Source organism: Microcaecilia unicolor, chromosome 8, assembly GCF_901765095.1.
Source record: "Microcaecilia unicolor chromosome 8, aMicUni1.1, whole genome shotgun sequence".
In the NCBI taxonomy this organism is placed as follows: Eukaryota; Metazoa; Chordata; class Amphibia; order Gymnophiona; family Siphonopidae; genus Microcaecilia; species Microcaecilia unicolor.
In genome coordinates, this window is record NC_044038.1 from 227,897,103 (window position 1) to 227,918,706 (window position 21,604).

A 21,604-nucleotide genomic window follows, 5' to 3' on the forward strand; every position below is an offset into this window, starting at 1 on the left:
TCTCACAGGCTCGCAAAGAGCCGGTTGTTAAGAATTTTGGGAGCCGGTTGTTAAAGTAGGGGCCCTCCATGGCTACTTTAAACAACTGGCTCCCAAAATGTGGGCTTGGGCCCCCTGCCTGAATTCTCTTTTACTTTGCTGGTGGGGATTCTGAAGCCCTGCCAGCCAAGTAAATAGATTGCTGCTGCTCCCAGCTCCTTATTTCCAGCTCTGAGCAGCAGGCTGGGACTTCTCCAGCATGTGTGAGAAGTTTCAGCATGCTGCTCAGAGCAAGACGTTGGGAGTGGTGACAGTCCATTTTTGGTTGCCAGCAAAGGTATGCCTAGCATGCCCGCACGAAGGGAGGAGGAGAAAGAGGCAAGTGTTTGCTCCCCCACCCCCCCACCCAGCCATCCCTGGCCCTTCCAACTGCAGAGCTGGCTACGTCCGGAGAAAGAGCCTGTTGTTAAAAATTACCAGCACAACCCTTGACTGCATGTCAGGCCTATCTTTCCCTTCACCACGTGGTCTGATTTTTGCTTTAAAACCGTGTGGCCCTAAGCAAAATTTAGCCATTTTGTTAGTGATATAAAACTGGACATGTTGCATTCTTAACCTGATTGCTATGTTTATGCTAATTTTGCACAGGAATTTTCATGTCTGGAATGAAGCATGGTTTGTTCGGAAAGATTTAGGATCATTCTACAATGGGTGGCAAGTTTTGGATGCAACACCCCAAGAACCAAGTGATGGTAACGTAGAATATCTTACAACTGGCCCTCTGTAGCACACATGAAATTGAAAATAAAATGTTGGTTATTTCACCTTTAAGGCTATGCAAGGAGGTTTAATGTCAGGAGATGCCATGAGCCTCTCTGACCCATTATGTGGGCTGAAGCTAGTAGGCGGATTCTTGTCGCCCATATCAATTACATTGTTTGGGGTGTACCAAGATGGTGGCAGCTGCATTGGGGAGAATTGAATCTCTTGGGTGGAGTGGGTAGAGACTGGCTTCAGCCTTGTGACATCATGCCATCTCCTCTTAACAAACCTCCTTGATATTGTCAGTACTCAGATGACTTCTAGGTCCACCCTCACTCTGCCCCTAGATCACGTAGGAACATGCAGGACGTCAGGATGACTCACACAGAAACAGAATCCTTCCATCCAGATCAGCTGAGCTGCAGCAACACGCCGGCCCGGAGACCGGCGCTGAAGAGGACTTTGGCTGGGGGTGGGTGGGGAGCCCCGCCAGCATAGGTACCTGATGGCGGCGGCGGGAAGGGGGGTCGAAAGGGGAGGGGCGCCGGGAGAGGGTCAAAAGTGGCGGGGAGGGGGTCGGTGGCGCTGGTGGGGGGCTAAAATGTGCCCCCTCACCTCGTGCTCTGGACCCCCCCTCTTGCTGGTCTGGCTACGCCCCTGATTTGATCATTTGGTCCAGGGTGCCATAGCAGTGATACTATCTGGCTAAGTACTGCTGAATTGTGGTGGTCTGTGCTGATTTTCAATGGCACTATCTGGTTGAATACCAATGAATCATGGCCCCAGGGGTGTAGCGACTATGGGGCCATGGGGGACTGGGCCCCCGTAGATTTGGCCCTGGACCCCCCCTGCCGCAACCCTCTCGACCCCCCTTCCCTCCGCCAACCCTCCCCCACCGCCGTCGCGTACCTTTGCTGGCGGGGGACCCCAACCCCCGCCAGCCGAAGTTCTCTCCTCGGCCGAGCTGCGTTGCTTGCTGAATGATCTGATCAAGTTTCTGTGTGTGTGTCTGACGTCGTGCAGGACGTCAGACGCACGCACAGAAACAGATTCAAACTTGATCAGATTATTCGGCAACACCGCACGGCAGAGAAGAGGACTTCGGCTGGTCAGCAAAGGTATGTGGCAGGAGAGGGTTGGCGGCGGGAAGAGGGGGTCAAGAGGGTTGCGGCGGCAGTGTGTGTGTGTGAAAGTTGGTGGCGGCGGGCGAGCGGGTGGGGGGGGGGGGGGTTGGCGGCGCCGGGGGGAAGGCTAAAATGTACCCCCTCACCTCAGGCTCTGGACCCCCCTCCCGTCGAAGTCTGGCTATGCCCCTGCATGGCCTTCTGTGCTGGTATTCAGTAGCATGATCTGTTTCAGTGCCACTGAGTCATGGCAGTCTGTGCGGCTATTCTGTATATGGTTAAATTCTGCTGAATATATCAGTGGTGAGGCAGTTATTTTAAAAATCTACCTCAATATTTTGGTCACAACTAAATGGATTTATTGGTAAATTTCTGATGTTGTTCCTAAGAGTAAACAAAAGCATCATCAATTAAGGACTAGTAATTCAATCTAATACCCAAGATTGTCCAGCAAGCACCAGTGGCTTACCAAGGGTAGGGCAATGGGGGCAGTTCGCCCCGGGTGCATGCTGCTGGTTCTGCCGGTTCCCTGCTCCCACTGACGTTACTTCCTGTTCTGGGGCAGGGAACCAGCGGAACTGACAGCCATGTGATTGCTCCCTGCACCCCCCCAGGAGGTAAGAGCGATACGCTTGCGGGTGGAGGTGATGTGCTGGGGGTTGTCGTGATACGCTGGGGAAGGGTGATGCGCTGGGGGTGTGTGCAGCGGCGATCCGCTCTGGGTGGCAGTTGACCTAGGGACACCACTGGCAAGCACTAAACATTCAGAGGCATAGGGGTATTAGATGCCCAGATACACATGTGATTAGAGCACCAGGCTTGACATCCTGAGGTGGTCAGTTCAAATTCCACCACTGCTCTATGATCTTGGGCAGGTCACTTAATCCTCAATAGTCTCAGGTATAAAGTTAAAGTGTGAGCCCCCCCCCCCCCCCCCCCCCCCCAGGGACAGAGAAGTACCCAGTGCACCTGAATATGACTCACCTTGAGCTACTACTGAAAAAGGTGTGAGCAAAATCCAAATAAATAAATACAAACCATTGCCCCAAGTTCCTCCTGTATTTTGATAGATCGAGACCAATTTGCTTTTTTCAGTTGTGCTGTTTGTCTTGCTGTCCCAGGGCTTTACCAGTGTGGACCTGCTTCAGTTAATGCCATTAAAGAAGGGGACGTAGACCTAAAATATGACGCTCCATTCGTGTTTTCCGAGGTGAATGCAGACGTTGTCATCTGGATGTTCTATAGAGATGGTAGAAAGCAAAGATACCAAAGTGACACCTCCACAGTTGGCAAATTCATTAGCACAAAAGCTGTGGGTAATAACAGCCGGCTAGATATCACCAGCAACTATAAATATCCAGAAGGTAAATTCACATCTGTCCATCTTTGTCTGACATTTTGTGTAATCGCACATTCTTCTCCTACTTATCGTAGGGGTCTTTTTACTAAGCTGCGGTATGTGCCAGCGCGTCTGTACTGCTGCTTACAAGGGCTTCCATGCAAAGTGGAGGAACGATCAATCCCTACGTATGCTAGCAAGAGAGAAACCAAAGAGTAGGGTAGATTGGTTCTTCCAATGAACCGAGGGAGACGATAGTTCAAAAAGGTGACCTTTATTGGAACAACTCAAAAGACTCGACACAGCTGCTGGGTTTCGGCGTCGAAACGCCTGCTTCAGGAGTCTCGAGATGTTCGTTGCTCAGAGATAGGCAAAATTTTCTGAGATCACATATAACTTTGAATGAATAAAGTAGATCCAAAATCTGTGAAAATGTATGAAACTTCTGTCAGCTAAATGTGTTTTATGCATTCTCACGGTGTCTGAGGGGTGGAGAGTGGTCGTTTCTGAGCTAATCAGTTAGCGCATCTACACTACCATGTGCTAATTAATTAGTACAGTATTAGAGAGTGTTCCCACAAAACAGGTATTAGTAAGTGCTTACGTTAATGCATGGCTATCAGTAAGGAAAATAAAAAAAAAACTGGCCATTTTCCAGCTGTGGTAAAAATGGTCTTAGCGTGCGTGAAAGACGTGCGTTTGTAAAATAAGCTGGGTTCTGAGTGAGCTATGGATTCAGACTGCCCTCTTATAGAATCTCATGAGCAGCCCCCTTATTAGTTGACTGTCAGCTCTGTTCTCCCTGTCAATTAAGTTGGACCCCCCAGATTAAAAAAAAAAAAAACTTCCCCGCATCTCTCCAACCTCTTCATCTTATCCAAATCCCAGGGTCCAAAGAAGGTAAGGGAGAGCCCAGTTATGCCTGTTTGACCAGTGTCATTCTCCAAAATATTGACTTCCAGAAGAAGGGGAGAGATTCCCAACTCTATCTGACTATCCATCTGTCCCACTGGCGTAGCAAGGGGGGGGGGGGTGGGAGGGGCGGTCCGCCCAGGGTGTGAGCTCAAGGGGGGTGCTTCTTGCCAGCCCCCCCCCCCCGGATGCACCACGATGACACCCCCCCAGACCCAGTGCCTACCCTGAACTCCGTCTAAGCTCCTGCACCCTACCTTTAAAAAAGCTCAGAAAACGAGGCGAGACGAGGCGCAGCGCCTCGCGCCTGCAAGTAAAGAAGTATGGATGGATCGTCTCTCATCGTCGATCGGGCCTTCCCTCGCTCTGTCTGTCCCGCCCTCCGCTGACGCAACTTCCTATTTCCGCAAGGGCGGGACAGACAGAGCGAGGGAAGGCCCGATCGACGATGAGACGATCCATCCATACTTCTTTTACTTGCAGGCGCGAGGCGCTGCGCCTCGCCTCGGTTTCTGAGCTTTTTTAAAGGTAGGGTGCGGGAGCTTAGACGGAGTTCAGGGTAGGCACTGGGGAGGGGGATGTCATCGTCCTGCACCCGGGGGGAGGGGGGTGCAATGGCGAACCGCCCCGGGTGGCAGCCCCCCTTGCTACGCCACTGATCTGTCCTCCAGAAACTTGTCAACGTTTTGAATCCACCTATTCTACTAGTGTTAATCACATTTTCTGGAAACAAATTATACAGCTTAATACTTTGTGGACTGTCTGCTACTGGTTAGTTTTGTGGAATGACCCTACTTGTAGAACATTTTTATAGCTTAAAAATATTCCCTATTTTTTTTTTTTGTTTAGATAGGGTGCCTCATTTTATAATCTTCTCTTATATCCTTTCTGCCATCCCTTCTCCAAACTGAAGAGGCCTAATCCATTTAAAGCCCCTTTTACCAAGCTGTGGTAGCATCATTGTGTGGATTTGCTGTACGCCGAGGCCCCGTTTTACCAGAGGTAAAAGGCTTTTTTTTAAAAGGAAATGGCCATGTGGTAAGTGAACCACATGCTGCACGGCCATTTCTATGGGGAAGCTTTACCATCACCTATTTAGGTGGTAAGGGCTCCCGCGCTAACCCGGAAGTATCCAGGCAGCCCATGGTGTTGCTTAATTACCTCTAGGTAAGCCCCGGTGCTACAAAAATTAAAAATATTTTTGTCATGCTGGAAATGGCGCATACTGGGGGTGGGAACAATTGCTGGGATACTGCGTTGTCCTGATTTGGGTGCGACAACACCGTGTTAGTTCTACCGCAGTGTTGTAAAAGGACCTCTTAACAGGGGCATAGCCAGACTTCGGCTGGAGGGGGGTCCAGAGCCCGAGGTGAGGAGGTACATTTTAACCCCCCCCAGTGCCGCCGACCCCCCCGCCATTGCTGAACCCCTCCGCCATCAACTTTGACCCCCCCCGCCATTGCCGAACCTCCCACCACCAACTTTGACCCTTGCAAGGCTTCGTTCTGTTTCTGTGAGTCTGACGTCCTGCACGTACAACGTGCAGGACGTCAGACTAGAACGAAGCCTTGCGCGTCATTGGGAAGAAGAGGACCTTGGCTCGGCTGGCGGGGGTTGGGGTCCCCCGCCAGCAAAGGTAGGCGACGGCGGGTTGACAGCGGGAGGGGGGGTCGAGAGGGTCATCGGCAGGAGGGTCCAGGGGCAAATCTATGGGGGCCCAGGTCCCCATGGCCCCATACTGGCTACGCCACTGGTGATGTACTTTGTCAAGATATAAGGTGTTGGCATATCTGCCACTGATTGGCTTGTTAATTGTTGCATATACTCATAGTTCCTTGGAATCTGTCACCTTGTCTCTCTTTTCACTAGGCTCTGCAAAAGAGAGAGAAATATACAATAAGGCTTATAGGAAGCTGTTTAGAAGACAATCCCAGGAAGACTCTTTCGTTATGTCTGATGAGGACCTGGAGATAGACCTCATGGATGATCTCAGTGATGGCTCTGAGGAAGAGGAATCTCAGCCTAAAATTTGTGCACGATTTAAGCTGGCTAATTCTCCTGTGTTTGGCCAGGATGTGAATGCCTTGTTGATCCTCAAAAACATGTCTTCTGAATCAAAGACCATAAGGATAAATCAAAATTCATTCACTGTCCAGTACACTGGGAAAGCAGTGAAGGAACTAATGAAGGCTGTCAGTTCTGTGGATCTCAGTTCAAATGATGGTAACATTTCACAATATATAATTATAGCACAGCTTGGATTATTTTCTAACTATCTAATCAATACACCCTAAGGAAGAAACCCAAAGTATATCACTCATACTCATGATGGCACATCAATAGAAAAGGGATTGCTGTTTTTTCTGAATCATAGAAATGAAGATGAACAGTCTGTTATGTTATGTTGTTTTGTTTTATTATGTATGTTTTTAATTTTATTCCACTTAGTTGTAAGTGAACTATACATTTTTAAATCAACCAATCAATCAATCAAATAAAATAAGAGTCTGCAGCAGCGTTCAGGGTCCAAGAGTGAAGCAAACGAATGAACAGCCGTCAAAATTGAAAGTTATTAGTAAAGCAACCTTTGATAAAAATGATTATTTCTGATTTAATTCTAATTTTAATGCATATTATTGATGATATATATGTGACTTCAAGTGTGTTATATATATTTATTATTTATTTATTTATTAGGATTTATTTACCAACTTTTTGAAGGAATTCACTCAAGGTGGTGTACAGTAAGAATAGATCAAACATGAGCAGTAGGCAATTAGAGCAGTAAAAATATTCGAACAACAAAACAAAGTATGGCATGGTATACTACTTGCAATGACAACACAATATGTACTAGAACATTATAATTGGTAGTGAAGGGTAAGTCAAAGTTGTAACATATAGATGAGTAAGAAAGTAGGAAGAATTAGAAAGTAAGGTGATTGATTTGAAGATGGTTAAATATGATCTCAGCTAGGGTAGGGTAAACATGTCCCGCTGCAGTATGTGCAGCCCAAGTCAATCCTTGTGTATGTGTGAGTGAGACTAACAAGTTAGTTACTTCTTTCATTAAAGGCTTGGTTGAAGAGCCAAGCTTTACACCTGCTTCCTGAAGTAGAGGTAGTCTTGCGTTAAGCGGAGTCTTTCAGGCAATGCATTCCAGAGTGTCTGGGCTACTCTGGAGAAGGCTCGCTTATGGGTATCACATCGTGAAATGTCTTTTGGAGAGGGTGTAGTTAGTGAAAGTCCTTGGGAGGACCTTAGTGTCCTTGGCGGTGTGTGGAGGATCATCCTATTATTCAGATACTCGGGGCCGTTTCCTTTTAGAGCCTTGAAGATCAGACATAGAGTTTTAAATTTAGCCCTGTATTGTACTGGTAGCCAATGAAGTTTTTGCAAAAATGGTGTGATGTGGTCACATCGCTTGCAACCTTCTATGAGTCTTGCTGCTGCATTCTGAATCAACTGGAGCTGGTGCAGGCCCTTTGAAGTCAGATCATTTATAGTGCATTGCAGTAATCCAGTCTTGATGTTACCTTGGCATGCACAACTGGGATCAGATGTATTTATTTATTTATTTGTTACATTTGTATCCCACATTTTCCCACCTATTTGCAGGCTCAATGTGGCTTACATAGTAACATAAAGGCATTCGCCAAGTCCGGTAGGGGACAAGTACAAAAGATGTTATGGTGGAATAGAGAAGATAAGATTCAGGCACGTGGCGTTAAAGGTAAAGGGGTTTGATAATGTCCAATACGATCTTTGGTAGTGAAGTGTTGCAGAGTTGAGGCATTTAAGTTAGGTCAGTCAGGTATGCCTTTCCGAATAGATGTGTCTTTAATGATTTTCTGAATTTTAGGTGATCGTAGATTGTTTTCACAGCTTCTGGCAGTGCATTCCACAGTCGTGTGCTTATGTAAGAGAAGTTGGATGCATGGGTTGTCTTGTATTTAAGTCCTTTGCAATTTGGGTAGTGGAGATTCAGGTAAGTTGATGAACTGGTACTATTTCTGGTTGGGAGATTAATCAGGTCAATCATGTAACCTGGGACTTCACCGTAGATAATCTTATGGACCAGGGTGCAGGTTTTGAAAGTGATGTGTTCTCTGATTGGAAGCCAGTGCAGTTTTTCACAGAGTGGTGTGGCGCGTTGGAATCGTGTTTTACCAAATATCAACCTGGCTGCTGTGTTTTGGGCTGTCTGGAGTTTCTTTGTGAGTTGTTCTTTACATCCCGCATAGATTCCGTTGCAGTAATCAACGTGGCTTAGTACCATTGGTTGAATTAAATTACGGAAAATTTCCCTCGGGAAGAAAGGTTTTATACGCTTGAGTTTCCACATTGAATGAAACATTTTCTTTATGGTGGAGTTGACTTATTTGTTGCATTTGTATCCCACATTTTCTCACCTTTTTGCAGGCTCTTGGGTCTCAAGTGTAAGATTGCGATCAATAGTAACACCTAGTATTTTGAGACTATCGGAAATGGGGAGGGAATGATGTAAGGAGAGATATATACAAAATATATTTGTAGATGTTTCAATTGTCCTTTACAACAATAATTGTACCCCTAATGCAGGCAGTAATTGCCAAGATAATGTCAGGCAATTTATCTGACAAATGAATGGAAAGGCAATATGGCACATTTGCATCAAAGGTTGCTTTATCCGAATCACAGTCATCCAAAACTATTAGAAGGAATGGAGCAGAGAGAGATCTAAGTCCCATCTAGCTGGAGATGCTGAAGGAAAGATGTGAGACAACGAGGGGAAAGTGTTAGGCATTTATTTATTTAAAACTACTTGTTATGATATCTAAAGTCCTATACAGAGTACAAAATCAAGCGTCAATAAACAGACAATATTTTTAAAAATTAGACAAACACATTTACAGCACCGAGGGGTCCTGTTTACTAAGCTGCACTAGCGTTTTTAGCACATGCTAAAATTATCACACACTAAACGCTAGTCACCCATATGTTCCAATGGACAACTTAGTGTTTAGCGCGTGCTAATCATTACTGTATGCTAAAATCACTAATGTGCCCTTAGTGCTGCTTAGTAAATGGGGCCCTCAGTAAGTCTGACTCTTCCTGTTCATCCTTTTACCCACAACCTTCTTAACTTGCTGCAGTCAATAAAGGTGCAATTTCATAAGTAGGTACCTCCTTTTATGGACCCCAATGCCTTATGGTAAGAGCCTATTCCATAAGGGCATCTGTGCTCAGATTCTGTTCTACACGGTATCTGGAAAAAATGGGACCCCTTACATAGTTCCAAAATACTTTACAGTTATTTAAACATTTAGTATGACCTTTGAAAATACATTTGTATTAGTATTAGATCTCATTGCATAAACTGGAACCTGTGCTAAAATAGCAAACATTAGTAGTAAAATAACACATCTTAATGGTAGCCCATGATGATAACTTCCTCCCTTAGTGTGAAGAGTTTCAGTCTCTGGTAACCAGAGCTGATATTGTGATGTCATAATGCCTCATTCCACCAATGCCTAAGAGCCAACTTCCTCAGTGATGTCACAATGGCTTGATTGCCCTATACTTGGCTCACTTTTATTACATATAGCAGTGATTTAACCAGAGCTGATCTTGTGATGTCATAATGCCTCATTCCACCAATGCCTAAGAGCCAACCTTTTCCGTGATGTCACAATTATTATTATTATTACATTTGTACCCCGCACTTTCCCACTCAAAGCAGGTTCAATGTGGCTTACATAGTAATAGGGATTACAGGATATTGATAAAGAAAATAAAAGTTAAATATAACAGAATAACAAAAGTGATAGGTAGGTAGAGAAGGACAGGGGTGAAGGAGTAGGAGATGTGTGAGCAAGGATTGAAGAGGCAGGAGGGGGATGGATTACAGGATAAGCATATGGAATTTTGGTGGGAAAGATAGTCAAGGTCATTGTCGTTGTCTCCTGGATACGTGATGGGTAGTAGGATTCATAGAACTAGTTTTGGTCATTAGGATAGGCTTGCTTGAACAGATGGGCTTTTAGTGATTTCCGGAAGGACATAGAGTCACTGATTGATCTGATAGGTCTTGGGAGGGCAGTCCAGAGTTGGCTACCTAAGAAGGAGAAATTGGATCCATAATAGATTTTATATTTGAGTCCTTTGCAATTGGGGTAATGTAGATTGAGGTAAGTGCGTGAAGTTTCAGACATGTTTCTGGTGGGAAGGTCAATCAGATTGAACATATAGCTCGGAAATTCACTGTGGATAATCTTATAGATTAATGTATGGACCTTGAAGTTGATACGTTCTCTGATAGGGAGCCAGAGCTGATCTTGTGATGTCATAATGCCTCATTCCACCAATGCCTAAGAGCCAATCTCATCAGTGATGTCACAATGGCCTGAGTGTCCTATACTGTACTTAGCTCACTTTTATTTACATATAGCAGTGATTTCGATTTCTAGAGACATTTCTTTCCTTTAGTTAAAGGAGGAAGATATCAACCTGGGCTACTGTTAAGATGTGTTATTTTACTGTTAACCCCAGTTATTAGTCAGTAGGCCTTATTGCATAAAATGGGACTTGTGCTATAATGGCACGTTAGTGATAAAATAACACATCTTAATGGTAGTTCACAGTGATAACTATACCTCTGAGCATATTTAAACTATTTTAAGTTCATGCCTGCTATTTTACTCTTTTGTTTCAGTATTTCCCTGTAATATTACACTTGCTACTTTTAAATATTACTCATTTGTTATGATATGTCCCTGTAATATAGAAAAATGTACAGCCTAATTTTGAGGCACTTATACATTTCACGGTGGCCTCATAATATTGCCTCATACATAGAAAAATGCACGATGACAGCAACGTGCTTACTTGTATGTGATTCTAGTATGCGCATGTATGAAGGCGGAGTTCGGCGTCACAATCTACATGCATATTTTATAAATTCAGCATGGTCATGCTTACTGTACACATCATGATCATTTTAATAATTCCTGCAGGACACCGCAGCCAGCATTTAAAAAACACTGACCACAAGATTTAAACACTGACCCAGTAGCATAAAGGTGAGATGTGTTTATTTCCCATCTTGCTGATGAGATTCCTGCTAACATTTTTGTGTACTTTCCTGCGTTCCATTGACAGAGAAACAGATTTCACTGAAGATTCCATTCTCCCAGTATGAAAACTCACTGACTGAGGACAACATGATTCAAGTTGTGGCTGTGTGTGAGGATGAAAGGGGAATAAAACAACTGGTGCAGAGGAACATTGTTATTGAGAGCCCTCCCATTATCATCAAGGTAAAGACACATCCCTATTGCTTCCCTCAAAGCAAAAGGTAAAGATAGGCACAGTGCCCGCGGGTGCACGGAACCGCATATAACATGGCACCATGCCCCGACGGGCATGCACGTCGGGGCCAGCGGGGTGCGAGTGGGGGCGGGCAGGTTCCCGCCGCACAAGGGCACCCCGCTGGTAAGGGAGGAGTTCAAGAGGGGGTTTAAAACCCCTGAGCGGAGCCCGGATGACCTCTTCAGGCGTCCGGGCACCAGACTGCACCTGGCCTCCCTCCCCGTTTTTTATGTTGATTGTACCTGTATATATATTGTCGCAGCTTTGGCGGGGTACCCAAGCCTGATGGTGTAAGCTAGGCAGCTGGGGTAGCTGCGCTTACGGTTGAGCTCCCTTGCTGTATGGCGGGGAGCTCTGTTTACGATCGGTCAGTCTTGCTATGACGGCGGACTGGGTTGGATAATGAGCCAGAAGCTGGATCGGCTTGGGTATACCCAGGGTTTAAAATGTTTTTGTATATAAATAAAGCTGCAGTAGAGTTGTGCCATGTTAAGAAAATACTATCCTGCTTATAATCGAAAGAGAAAAACGCCTATATTGTGACCCAAATCGGGAGATAGACGTTTATCTCCCAAAAACGAATAAAGCGGTATAATCAAAAGCCGAATTTGGACGTTTTCAACTGCACTCCGTCGCGGATGCGGACAACGTTGATGGGGGCATGTCGAAGGCGTGGTGAAGGTGGAACTGGGGCGTGGTTATCTGCCGATCAGAGATGGGCGCCTTTCGCCGATAATGGAAAAAAAATATGCGTTTTTAGCAAGAATTTAGGGCACTTTTCCTGGACCCTGTTTTTCCACGAATAAGGCCCCAAAAAGTGCCCTAAATGACCAGATGACCACTGGAGGGAATCGGGGATGACCTCCCCTGACTCCCCCAGTGGTCACGAACCCCCTCCCACCACAAAATATGCCGTTTCACAACTTTTTATTTTCACCCTCAAATGTCATACCCACCTCCCTGGCAGCAGTATGCAGGTCACTGGAGCAGTGGACTTCAGGCAGGTGGACCCAGGCTCATCCCCCCCCCACCTGTTACACTTGTGCTGGTAAATGGGAGCCCTCCAAACCGCCCCCCAAACCCACTGTACCCACGTGTAGGTGCCCCCCTTCACCCCTTAGGGCTATAGTAATGGTGTAGACTTGTGGGCAGTGGGTTTTGAGGGGGATTTTGGGGGCTCAACACCCAAGGGAAGGGTGCTATGCACCTGGGAGCTGTTTTACCTTTTTTTTTTTTTTGTAAAAGTGCCCCCTAGGGTGCCCGGTTGGTGTCCTGGCATGTGAGGTGGACTGGTGCAGTACGAATCCTGGCCCCTCCCACGAATAAATGTCTTGGAGTTATTCGTTTTTGAGCTGGGCGTTTTCGGTTTCCATTATCGCTGAAAAACAAAAACGCCCAGCTCAAAAAAAGATAAACGTCCATGTTTTTTCAAAAATACGGTTCGGTCCGCCCCTTCACGGACCCGTTCTCGGAGATAAACGCCCATGGAGATAGGCGTTTCTGTTCGATTATGCCCCTCCAGGTGTCTTGTCATTATTGTATGATGGTTGTCATAGCAGAGAACCTTTAGGCTCGAGGGGTCTCGGTTGCCTATGTTATGAGCAGTGTAGTCGCTAGTTGAAAGGTGCTGAAGCCCCATGATTTCTCATGATAGAATTTCAGCCCAGGGTTTATTTAATTCTGAGTTACACTACGCTGTTCACTGAGCTGGAAGAGGTCACACTCTGCAACTGACACAGAAATTTGCACAGATGTTCAGTTGAAATTTGGACGTTTCTAATCCTGCTTAAGCCAACGGATTCTGTTCTGACATGTTTTATTACCTCTGAGAGAGAGAGAGAGGAAATGGCCTAGTGGTGAGAACAACGGCCTGGAAACCAGGGTTCAGATCTGATCTTTAAATTTATATCTCGCCATATCCCAAAAGGTCCAAGACGGGTTACAGTATGAAAATCAGAAAAATACTAGTTACTACAATCAAAATAAAATACGTAAATCAGTCCCTGTCGTTAGTTAAATATTCATTAAAAGATAAGTTTTCAAGTGTTTCTGAAAGGAAAAAGAAGATTGATGCTTAATAAACAAAGGCAGAACATTCCAGATGTTTTCACTGTTTAGATAGAAGTGTTGAATACCCAGGCTTTATTTAAATGCTGCCGCTCATATTTAAAAAAAACAAAAACAAAACACCGACCATTGTAGATATTGACTGGTTTGATTTGAAGGATGATTCCAAGAGACTTTTATTGTTATCACACCTAATCACTGGCAATCAATGAACATGAGCCTCCTGCCACCACCACCGATACATCACATTTGTCTTTGAAGATTATTTGTCATTTACTGAGAAATATGAATAGCTGATGTTCTTGTGAGAAGGGAAAGAGCGTCTACAAATTAATGTCTGTTTTGTCCCTGCAGGCTCCTGATCAGGTCACTGTGAAGACGTCAATTCAAGTAGAGGTCACCTTTGATAATCCGCTCTCAGAGGAGCTGAAGAAATGCATGCTGGTGGTAGAAGGTAGTGGATTGGTGAAAGACACTCTCAAGATAAAGTGAGTAGAAGGGAAAGATGTTCAGACCACTCTGATCTAGGAACTATTTCCCTAAGCCCAACAAGTTTGTCTTTTTTTGGATTTCAGTTCAGTGGGTGCCAGGCTACACTGAGCTATGACATCTACTACAGGACTCCCACATAACACACATAAGTTATATACTGTAAACGGGTAACTCTCTTGTGCAGCCAAGGATAGAACAATCTCCTCCAGCCACGGGCTCCCGGCACAATGAAGAAATAGATGTCCACCAGTAACTTCAATCTTAAGGACTTTTATTCCATGCAGGTTTCTAGTACACAGTTCGTACCAGCTGAGTTGAGCATGAGCCTAATGAGGAGCTCATGCACACAGGGTTTCCTATCTCTCTTTCCCCCTAGTGGCCGCCAATCTACACCTCCTATTAGCTTACACCCATGTCCTCCCTTCTTGTAGCTAGGAGTCCAGTCCGGGTTCTTCATCTCACCCTCTGGCTCCTTGCCTGCAATGCCTTCTGGGACTTGTATTTCAGACTGAAACTTCCTTAACCCAACTATCCTGGAGGTGACGTTATCACAATATGACCTTACCGCACTGAGGCATACAAGCCGATATATATCTGCATATTTTTGCATTTAAGCAAGCATTCAGAAAATTAATTTGATTTGTTAACTTGATAAACTGCTTTACGCCCTACGGCACCAGAGCGGTTTGCAAATCAGAATAGCATAAAAACTTAGAAGCACAGAAACATCAAATTTTACAGAAATACGAACTAGCTCCTCTTACATCATATCTGATTGACCTCCCAGCAAGAAACATGTCTGTATCCTCGCGAAAGTACCTCAACCTGCACTACCCCAACTGTAAAGGTCTCAAGTACAAAACTTATTATGGATCCAATTTCTCCTTCCTGGGCAGCCGTCTATGGAACGCTCTCCCTAGACCTATCCGAGCAATCCATGACCACCTACCATTCAGGAAAGCACTAAAAACCCATTTATTCAAGCAAGTCCACCCAAAGGACCCAGATTAATCTTATGAACCCATCTACCTTACATATACCGAAGAGAAAACGACATTGACCCAGACTCTATCTCCCACCTTGCCCTCCTCTCTATCACCTGTCTCTACCTACCCATCCATCCTATTACTATGTTTATACTTAATTTCCTACTTTACATAACAAAATTCTGTGTTACCTATTACTATGTAAGCCGCATTGAGCCTGCTTTTGGTGGGAAAGTGCGGGATACAAATGTAATAAATAAATAAATATCAGTAACACTGTACATACAGCCATGTTTTAACTGCCTTACAAAATTGCAAATAACTTGTCAAACATTTGACATCATCAGGCAGCCGGTTCCAAAGCAGGAGACCTGAATAACAGACATTACAGGACCCCACTGTGATAAGAAATACATAGTAACATAGTAGATGACGGCAGAAAAAGACCTGCACGGTCCATCCAGTCTGCCCAACAAGATGAACTCATGTGTATACCTTACCTTGATTTGTACCTGTCCTTTTCAGGGCACAGACCGTGTAAGTCTGCCCAGCACTATCCCCGCCTCCCAACCACGAGCCCCTCCTCCCAACCACCGGCTCTGGCACAGACCGTACAAGTCTGTCCAGCACTATCCCCGCCTCCCAACCACCAGTCCCACCTCCCACCACCGGCTCTGGCACAGGCACAGACCGTATAAGTCTGCCCAGCACTATCCTCACCTCCCCACCACCAGCCCTGCCTCCCAACCACCGGCTCTGGCACAGACCGTACAAGTCTGTCCAGCACTATCCCCGCCTCCCAACCACCAGTCCCACCTCCCACCACCGGCTCTGGCACAGGCACAGACCGTATAAGTCTGCCCAGCACTATCCTCACCTCCCCACCACCAGCCCTGCCTCCCAACCACCGGCTCTGGCACAGACCGTACAAGTCTGTCCAGCACTATCCCCGCCTCCCAACCACCAGTCCCACCTCCCACCACCGGCTCTGGCACAGGCACAGACCGTATAAGTCTGCCCAGCACTATCCTCACCTCCCCACCACCAGCCCTGCCTCCCAACCACCGGCTCTGGCACAGACCGTACAAGTCTGTCCAGCACTATCCCCGCCTCCCAACCACCAGTCCCACCTCCCACCTCCCACCACCAGCTCTGGCACAGGCACAGACCGTATAAGTCTGCCCAGCACTATCCTCACCTCCCCACCACCAGCCCTGCCTCCCAACCACCAGCTCTGGCACAGACCGTACAAGTCTGTCCAGCACTATCCCCGCCTCCCAACCACCAGTCCCACCTCCCACCACCGGCTCTGGCACAGACCGTATAAGTCTGCCCAGCCCTATCCCCGCCTCCCAACCACCAGCCCCGCCTCCCGATCTTGACTAAGCTCCTGAGGATCCATTCCTTCGGCACAGGATTCCTTTATGCTTATCCCACGCATGTTTGAATTCCGTTACCGTTTTCATTTCCACCACCTCCCGCGGGAGGGCATTCCAAGCATCCACTACTCTCTCCGTGAAAAAATACTTCCTGACATTTTTCTTGAGTCTGCCCCCCTTCGATCTCATCTCATACATCTTATTGACCATTTAAGACACAGGTCAGCAACTTCCCCACTCCCTGGCACAAAAGGATTTTCGCCAGCACATTTCCTTGATTCCAGCCTCTTTCCTTCTTTCCTCTGAGAAGCAGAAACTGAGGGCTCCTTTTACTAAGCAGCAGTAAGCCCAAGGCAGGCTTACCGCTTGCTATACAGGAAGTACCGCTAGGCTACCACAGCAGCCTGGTGGTACTTCCCACCCCTAGCGCACCGTCATTTCTGGCGCTAAAAAAAGCCCTCAATGGGTGGCAGTAAGGGCTCCCCCCCCCCCCCCGAAATGGCCAAGCAGCAAGTGCTTTACTTGCCGCACAGCCATTTCCTGCAGGAAGTTGAGACATCCCTTTAATCAGCTGCAGTAAAAGGGGCCTCAGCATGTGTGTAAAACACACGCCAATGCCAACACAGGCCCCCTTTTGCCACAACTTGGTGAAAGGGGCCCTGAGTGCAGCAAGTGTTCACAGGTTCCTGGGGGCAGGGTTTACTCCTACACTCTTTTTCTGCTTCTGTGGTAGTAGGACTGTTAGGGGGGGACACCCCCTCCTGCACCTCTTAAGGAGAAGAACCTCGTCTAATTGGCCAGGATCAATATACACAGAAATCGTTGCATTATGTTGCCATTGTGCCAAAACACAAATGCCTAGCACCGATTCATCAAAGTCACATAGACACAGGGGTGACAGTTTTACAACAAGCTGCATAACTTTTACAGCGTTGTTTCAGTTTGGAATAGCAGGTTGATAGGGTTTCTATACATTTTATTTCTTGCTATGGCCTGTATTTGATTAGCATTTAGGATTAGTTTGTGCTGCCTTGTAGCTGGTTGACTTCTTTGTAACGTGGACTTGCGTGTGATTTTGTTTTCTATTAATGTACTGCAATATCTGCTATTTTGCTGCATATTTCTGGTTATGTTTGATGAACACATAGCAAAATATTTTCAATTACAAAAATAACTTTTGTGACAGGAATGCGCATAAGTTACATCAGTTTAAAAAGGAAAGCATGCACATACTTTCCTTCTCAAAGCTATACCATTGTAGTACCATTTGCACCTGTTCTTGAGCATGACTAAATCTGCCTAAAACAACAACAACATTGTATTATACAATAAGGAGTTGATATCTAAAGCGATTTAAGCGGCCAGAAATGGCTCTTGGCTGGTTAAATTGCCTGTTCAGGGCAGTGCCGTAGCGAGGGCGGCTGACACCCAAAGGGTGCACGTCGCTGGGAGCTGCGTCGGCTCCGCTGGTTCCCTGCTCTCTCTGCCCCTGTTCCGGGGCAGAGAGACCAGTGAACCAATGGAGGCGACACCCCCCCAGAGGCGTGCACTTGGGGCGGACCGCCCCACCGCCCCCCTTCCTACGCCACTGGTTCACGGTTAACCACTAATTGTCAGCAGCTCTTAACCAGGGGCGTAGCCAGACTTCGGCGGGAGGGGAGTCCAGAGCCCGAGGTGAGGGGGCATATTTTAGCCCCCCCCGGCACCGCCAACCCCCCCATTGCCGACCCCCCCCCCGCTGCCGCCAGCACCACCACCAACTTTGACCCCCCCCCCCGCCGACGATCCTTTTCGACCCCCCCTGCCCGCCCGCCATCGCCTACCTTTGGTGGCGGGGGACCCCAACCCCCGCCAGCCGAAGTCTTCTTCCTTCGTTTTGTTTCTGAGTCTGACGTCCGACGTCAGACTCACAGAAACAGAATGAAGCCTTGCGATCTGCAGGGCTTCATTCTGTTTCTGTGTGGTCTGACATCCTGCACGTTGTACGTGCGGGACGTCAGACTCAGAAACAAAACGAAGGAAGAAGACTTTGGCTGGCGGGGGTTGGGGTCCCCCGCCAGCAAAGGTAGGTGACGGCGGGTTGGCAGCGGGAGGGGGGACGTTGAGAGGGTCGTCGGCAGGGGGGGTCTAGGGCCAAATCTACAGGGGCCCAGGCCCCAGTGGCCCCATAGTAGCTACGCCACTGCACTTAACCAGTCAGTGCAACTGACAATAACTGGTTAGCGTCAAACTGAAAACTGAAGATCCAGTGGGAGGAGTCAGTGCAAGTTTATGGAGAGCGTAACACACAAGTCAAAAATCCTGTAAGTCAGGTAGCTGCAAACCACCATGAAACGGTGCATGCTGCAACTGATTTCACTAAAAATACAGTGTGGAGGGAAGATAATATCTGTCTGTTAAGACAGGGAATGTGTCTGTATCACCCTCAGCCAAAAGAAACCAAATTTCACACCTTTGCCAGATCTTCCAATTAGCAATTTACTTGGGTTATACTAAATCATCATGGATAGATCGACCTGAATGCACATTTTAACGTTCAGTCATACTGGGAGAAGCTGAGTAATAACCCAAGATTCCTTTTTTAAAATTTCTTCCTTGCATTTCAGCATGGGAGACCTGAAACCAAAGGAGAAGGCTAAATTTCCATTTGAAATCACCCCCTACACCTGCGGCACCCAGCAGCTCGTGGTTGGTTTGATTTGTGAGAAGATTTCTGATGTGAGAAACTTCCAGAGCATTACTGTGGTGAAGGCTTGTTAAATTCAGATTACGCAGAGCAACCCTCCAAGGATCAATCCTTTCTGTGCTGTGCTTCATGAAACATTTAATTCTTGGAAAAATAAATAAAATTAAATTAAAAAAGCATAACAAAGAAATGAAAAGCGCTGGGGCCAATATTCAGTGGGGCTATATCCGAGTAAAGTTCTTTGAATAACTCTGATTGGATAATTTCAGTCACCGAGTATAGCTGGTTTAATTTATGTGGATAAAGTTATTTGTATAGCTGAAGGTGAGTTATTCGGGTGGCTGGCTTATCCAGTTAAGTTAGTCGGATAGTGCCGACATTTAGCATTTATGTAGGTAAACCAAAGTCGGGCTTCCACTAGCCTCCAAACGCTGCCTTAAAATAACCAGATATGTTTTGTCCCATCATATGGATTGGCTGGTCAAATTTTAACTGGCCTGTGGCGCTGAAATTTTGAAGTCAAAGATTTGTCAGAGGCAATTCCTGAAGTTACCTGGTCAAATTGTCTTCATACATGTTGTAAAGGAACATGTACAATGCAGGAAGAGTCCCACCAACATTTTCATAGCGCTGCCTTGCGGAGACTTAATTCCTCCTGCTTCCTGTGCTCACTCATTCTTTCTTATCGCTGAATAAATTTATACTCGAAGAATGACATAACCTGCTTCTCTTTGTTTGTTTCATTCCCTTTTCATTGCAATGGGTTATACACTGGTGCCTCCTTTGCAGCATGATGTCTGGGATCCCAGTATGCACTGGTCAGAGTGAGGCCTTTAGCAGGGTAGCAATGATAATTACTTTGAAGAATTAGGTTGAATCACAATGCGTCCTCTTTTGTTCTTCTACAAACCATTACACTTAAAGGAAGGCCGGCGAGGAGCATGCCGAGCAGCCGCACGTAACATGGCAGCTCCCTGGCCTGAGCGCTCTTTCCCTTCCGGCTTCCCCTCTGACGGCCTGGATGACGTGGCAGGGGACCCTGCCTGCCGTTGGTGGGGAGGCCGGAAGGGGGCGGGGCTGCAGGGGGTGTCTCACATGCCGCATAAGAGCTGCCGACGGGGCGGGGAGGGTCTCTTTGTCGGCAGCAAGCGGTGCGCCTTGTGCAGGTGAGGTCACTAGATGTCCCTGATTTTCCAAGATTATCTGCAATTTGAAATCAGTGGTTCTGGTTCCATGATCTACAGCAATCTCCTATCTCCAGTTCCAAAGTGGAGGGATATACAGAACTTCTTTCTTTCCCCTCTCCTTCCAGTGCAATAAGGGTAGCTTAATTCTTTCTCCCTTCATGCTGGCAGAAGGAATAGTGACTAACAGTGAGACTGGTCCCATGATTAGAACACTACTACTACTACAAATCATTTCTATAGCGCTACCAGTCGTACACAGCGCTTCACAATTGAACATGAAGAAAAGACAGTCCCTGCTCAAAAGAGCTTACAATCTAAATCAGGACAGACAGACAGGACAAATAAGGGATAAGGGTAGGACAGACAGATAGGACACATAGGGAAAGGGACTATTGAAGAGAGGAAGACATTTAAAATATATTACCAGAAAAGAAAGGACACAGGTGCAAACATATAAAAATGACTATCAAACATCTTTTCAAAATATTGTATATTAAAATTGTCAATTGATCAAATGATAAAATGATAAAAGGAAAGAACACATACCTAGTCTGTATCTCTACGAATAAGAACAACTAAAAAAAAACAGAAAAAATATATATGAAAATATAATTATATAAATATGTTTTGTACCATTAGATAAACTAAAAAATGTGAAAAAATACTAATGAAAAAATAATATAATAATTAAAATGATAAAAATAAAAAATGAATGATGGAAAAATTAATAATTGAACAATGCATGAATAAATGGTGAATTAGAATAATAACCAAACAACAAAATCAAAAAGCAGAACATTGTTAATAAAAATATAAATGAAGATATAATTAGTGTGTAATACTTTCTTGCAAATTGCATATCAGGACAAGGAAAAAGGAAATGCAAAATATGTTTGTTTATTAAAGCCCCTGATGCAGCCCTTTTGTGGGCGAAACACGGCCTGTGTCGGGCAACTGCCTTAAATACGGTATCTTCAATAAAATATTTTGGATAATATACTGATCTGCTTGCTCATTTTCCACGTTGGATTTCGCAGATCATTTGCCTTGCTGTTTTCTGGATACCTCCAAGTATGTGCAGTGTAAGATGGTATAGGTGAGGGACCGAGAAAGTACCTGTATATCAAACATATAAACGGCGAGTGACCGTACTCACTCGCAAATGCGCAGTAGAGACTTCCCTGTCTGTCCCGCCCCCGCGTCAATACGTGATGACGGGAGGGGCGGGACAGAGAGGGAAACTGCGCCGCCGAGGTTGCTACCCCTCCCCCCCCCACTCGGAGCCGTTGAGCCCGTAAAAACGGGCTGGTATTGGAGTTTTCCTCCCCCCCCCTGCGAGGT

The 21,604-nt window shown here is 46.1% G+C and overlaps 1 long non-coding RNA gene and 1 pseudogene across 1 annotated transcript; one reads left to right on the forward strand and one right to left on the reverse strand.

Annotated features, from left to right (window-relative positions):
* Positions 1-19,333, forward strand: part of LOC115476549 — a 38,943-nt pseudogene extending 19,610 nt beyond the window's left edge.
* Positions 508-19,411, reverse strand: LOC115476550. The gene is made up of 3 exons (XR_003943195.1): positions 19,327-19,411; positions 16,789-16,794; positions 508-518 (listed from the first exon to the last, which is right to left on the reverse strand). It is a non-coding gene; the product is annotated as an uncharacterized LOC115476550 (long non-coding RNA).
* Between the last annotated feature and the right edge of the window lie 2,193 nt (positions 19,412-21,604).